This window comes from Taudactylus pleione, unplaced genomic scaffold (genome assembly GCF_031769625.1).
Source record: "Taudactylus pleione unplaced genomic scaffold, aTauple2 ptg000100l, whole genome shotgun sequence".
In the NCBI taxonomy this organism is placed as follows: Eukaryota; Metazoa; Chordata; class Amphibia; order Anura; family Myobatrachidae; genus Taudactylus; species Taudactylus pleione.
In genome coordinates this window covers 14875477-14880380 of record NW_028284502.1, presented here as the reverse complement: position 1 = coordinate 14880380, position 4904 = coordinate 14875477, and the positions used below count along the sequence as shown (strand labels likewise).

The following is a 4904-nucleotide window of genomic DNA, read 5'->3' as shown; positions in this document are numbered from 1 at the left end:
GTCTTCTTGCTGAATGCTGATTGACGGAGGTTTTCTTTCTGAATGCCGGGATCTGGTCCAGAGCGCATGCGTATGTATACTGTACTTGGGGTCTGTATAATTCCTTTGCGTCTAATTGTGTATGGATCAATAGCGTGTAACTGACTGTACTTTTTACTTGAATAATACTTTGTGCTTCGGAACCACACGTTCCGAGTCTGGAGTCTTTTATTTACTGTATGACTGCGTACGCAAATTGGCGTCATCCTTAGAGGTTTATAGGTAGGATTTTAGAAGGTACAGGCAGGGGTATATAGAGGTTCAATTTTAATATCGTCAGCTGTGTGAGGGTTACCTTGGCCAGCAGCAACCACTTCTTTGTGGTCGGGTGGGTAGACAAATCCTCTAGGTACTCCCACTGTCTGTCAGTGAGATAAAGGTGCAACTGTTTTACATCATCAGTGAAAGGTATTTGAGGGTTTTGAGGGCAGCAGCCGAGATCATCTCGCTCCACCTTGCCTTGTATAGTTTTTGAAAGCTCTGTGCGCTCTCCACAGCCGGGGCATGGCCCTCCATAAGTGCCTGGCACTCAACCATGGTAGATATTTTTTGGAGGCTATGGCCTACTTTCAGGGCCAGTGAGGCATAGCCGGCCAGGCTCCTTATGGCAGTTATGACCTGCAGGAAGTTTGCAGGGTGGATGAACTCTGTCATGCTACTCAGAGGACTAACCATCCTGGCATGCAGTAACAGTCGCCCCACCTCTCTAAGCTTCTGCCGTATATAATCATGCTTACTGACATCTGAACCATGCCGGTTATAGAGGTGGAGCCCAAACTGCATGATGCAAGGGTCACCCTTTATTACCTGTTCCACATCATCGTAAATCATATCACACAGCACCTTCCAGAGGCCCTTCCCAACACCTGGTGTAACGGGTGTGGCGTAAGCACAGACAGATTGCACTCTGGTCCTGCCTGGTTTGGTGTTGGCAGGACCTTTTTTCAGCGGGCACCTTTTCACATGACGCCACAGGTGTTGCCTTGAGAAAAGGCCCTGGCAATATGCGCAATGCATGAAATCTTGGGGAGCCACAGCTTCACCCGGCTGCTTGCATGGAAGTAGGACACCGCAGCCCTCACTTAGAACCCCGGCATTATGGGCAAAGTTTCCCCGGTTGCAAATCAGGTTAAGCTGTAGCCGCCTTTCCCTTGAGCACTTTGGGTAGCTCAGTGCCCGGGCTGCCTCAGGCTCATCGTGGTGGATGGCCTCCACATGCCTTGCAATTTTAGAGAATGGCTTCTCGCACCATAGACAATAGTTCTTTTTTTTATACACCTTTGAGCCATCACATTTTTTGGTAAGTACCCAGACTGTCACAGCGTGGGTTTTTTTGAGCTACAGAAACCTGGGCCAGAAATTGGGGAGTCTTTGATAGCAGAGTGACCCTCAGCCAGCATCTGTGTCCCATGACGGGCCCGCTCATCCCCGCTGCTGTCTTCCAAACTGTCCGCCTCAGAGAAATCAGGGAGATAGTCTTTGTCACTGCCATCAGTGCTGATGTCACCGGGTGCACTGCTTAGCTCCATATTTTCCACCTTTAAAAGAAACCAGAAAAATAAGGGTCAGCCCTTTTTGAAAGAACCAATCACGCCTTGAGTCCCACCATGTGCCCGCCTATCAACCCTTAACCCCAGGAAGGGGAAGCTGGCGGCTCTCTCACCACCCATGAAAAATATGATGACACCTAAACCTGGGTAGACTGAACCCCTCCCAATAAAAAAAGATGCCGACACCTAAGCCCAGGTAGACTGCCCCCCTTCCAATAAAACAAAACAAAAAAATATAAATAAATAAAAATTGCCGACACCTACTCCCAGGTAGACTGAACCCCTCCCAATAAAACAAAAATAAAGATGCCGACACCTATGCCTAGGTAGACTGCCCCCCCTCCCATTAAAACAGGTTTTTTAATAAAAAAATGCCGACACCTACCTACAGGTAGACTGCCCCCCTCCCAATAAAGTAAAAAAGTGCCCCCCCAATCCTGCCCATAAAAAAAAAAGACTATTTAGCCTGGGGAAAGGGGTGTAACATCCCAGCGGCACCTCCCACGAAGGGAACTGCCACCCACCCTCCGCGGAGACCGGAGGTACCAGTTGGGATGCCCACCCCTGCCTTCCCGGTGCAGGAAATCAGGCCGACCTCCCACACACCCGCCTGCCATTAAGCTCGGGCTGGGGGTCCATTGGCCGTACCACCCCCTTCTCCCGAAAAAAAATGACCCTTAAGCCCGGGGGATGGGGAGCATTCCCCCGCGGTGACTGCTGTTTGCCGATTGTTAAGCCTGGGGAGGGACCTGCCGAGGGTGGGAGCGGGCCGACCCCTCCCAGGCGACGGAGGGGCCGGCGCTGTCTCCCGGCCGACCACGTTCTCGGAGGGGCAGATCGCATCCGAGAGCCTTCGCCCTCCCCTCCAGGCCTTAAGCCGGGGGATGGGGTGGTCCGGCTGACCGTTAAGCCCGGGGAAGGCGGTCACCTTCAAGTGGGAGAGAGGGACCCGGGGTGGGCGCCCCTCTCCCACCCTCCGGGGGGACCGAGGCACCGCGACGGGCGCCGGCCAAGTCCGGGCGGAGGAACTTGGCATTTTTTTTTGTCGCAGGTGGGACTCTTCCACCCCGGAGTGGGTTGCGTGCCGGCCGGGTGAAGTGCTGGGCGCTTGGAGCCAGAAGCGAAATCCCGCTCGGGGCTCGCTCCCCCGCCTCACCGAGTAAGTGAAAAAATGATAAGAGTAGTGGTATTTCACCGGCGGAGCCCCATGGCCCCGCAGAAGTGGACGGTTGGCGCGTGGGTGCCGGGGAGGGGGCGCCTCATCGCACGCCCTGCTTCGCACCCCAGCCCGACCAACCCAGCACTTAGGACAATGTAGGGAAGGGAAGTCGGCAAGTCAGATCTGTAACTTCAGGATAAGGATTGGCTGTAACATGCCAGAGGCTGTTCACCTTGGAGACCTGCTGCGGATATGGGTACGGCCCGGCGCAAGATTTACACCCTCTCCCACGGATTTTCAAGGGCCAGCAAGAGCTCACTGGATGCCGCCGGAACCGCAACTCTCCCCGGGGCTCCCACTGGAAGCCGCGGGGGAACCCGTCTCCGACCGCTCCGGGTGCGGGGATCAGAACCCGACTCCCTTTCTATCGGCTGAGGGTGACGGAGGCCATCGCCCGTCCCTTCCGAACGGTGCTCGCCCATCTCTTAGGACCAACTGACCCATGTTCAACTGCTGTTCACATGGAACCTTTTTCCACTTTGGCCTTCAAAGGTCTCGTTGAATATTTGCTACTACCACAAGATCTACACCCGTGGCAGCTCCTCGCTCTGGGCTTCCGCGCTCACCGCGGTGGCCATCCTACTTGTCGCGGCCTAGCCCCCACGGGCTCGCCAGCGATAGCGACGGCCAGGTATGGGCCCGACGCTCCAGTGCCATCCATTTTCAGGGCTAGTTGATTCGGCAGGTGAGTTGTTACACACTCCTTAGCGGGTTACGACTTCCATGGACACCATCCTGCTGTCTATATCAACCAACACCTTTTCTGGGGTCTGATGAACGTCGGCATCGGGCACCTTAACCTGGCATTTGGGTCATCCCGCAGTGCCAGTTCTGCTTACCAAAAGTGGCCCACTGGGCGCTCGCATTCCAGGCCAGCGAGCCGGCCTTCTTACCCATTTAAAGAGAATAGGTTGACTTCTAATTATTCGCTTTACCGGATAAAACTGCGTATGGGGTTCATGCCTGCACAGAGCGCCAGCTAACCTGAGGGAAACTATGGAGGGAACCAGCTCCTAGATGGTTCGATTAGTCTTTCGCCCCTATACCCAAGTCGGATGACCGATTTGCATGTCAGGACCGCTGCGGACCTCCACCAGAGTATGCTCTGGCTTTGCCCTGCCCAGGCATAGTTCACCATCTTTTGGGTCCTATCACGCGCCGAGGGGGATGGACGGAGTGGGCAAGGGGGTCCGATGACCCATGGTGGCCGGCGCATCAGCCCGCTGGGTTGAATCCTCTGGGCGGACCGCACGGACCCCACCCGTTTACCTCTCAACGGTTTCACACCCTCTTGAACTCTCTCTTCAAAGTACTTTTCAACTTTCCCTTATGGTACTTATCCGCTATCGGTCTCGCACTGGTATTTAGCCTTAGATGGAGTTTACCACCTGCTTTGGGCTGCATTCCCAAACAACCCGACTCCGGGGAGACCGGATCCCGCCACTGGCCTAACACCGTCCGCGTGCTGGGCCTCGATCAGAAGGACTTGGGCCCCCGAGTGACGCCGGGGTGGGTCCGGTCTCCCATATGCCACATCTACCGCGCCCGCCGGCCGGGCGGGGATTCGGCGCTGGACTCTTCACTCGCCGATAATGGGGAATCCTGGTTAGTTTCTTTTCCTCCACTTAGTAATATGCTTAAATTCAGCGGGTCGCCACGTCTGATCTGAGGTCTCAGTCGGACGGACAAGAGGGATCCCTGCCGCCACCACCTTGCGCCCTTGCTTTCTCAGCCCCCCAAGAGGGCGGCAGCCCTGCATCGGTCACAGGGGGGCGCGCGCTGGCCGGGATGCATCGCTCGCAGAATCTCCCATGAAAGTTTTTTTTTAAATAATTATATAGCCATGAAATAAAAACAAGGGGAGTGAGGCGCAGACCCACCCCGCCTCGCGGCGCCCCCCTGGAAAAGTTTTTTTTTTTTTTTAATTATTATATAGCCACCCATGAATTAAAAACATAGGGGGAGTGAGAATCCCCCATGCTCTCCTGGAGCCCTGGCCGGCCTGCGTCACTCGCAGAATCTCCCTAGCTCTCCTGGAGCCCTGGCCAGGATGCCTCGCTTTTAGAATATCCCATGCTCTCCTGGAGCCCTGGCCG

General features: G+C 55.1%; 1 pseudogene; it reads right to left on the bottom strand.

Annotated features, from left to right (window-relative positions):
* Nucleotides 1-2936: 2936 nt before the first annotated feature.
* On the bottom strand, nucleotides 2937-4482 carry LOC148526387 (28S ribosomal RNA; annotated as a pseudogene).
* Nucleotides 4483-4904: the final 422 nt, after the last annotated feature.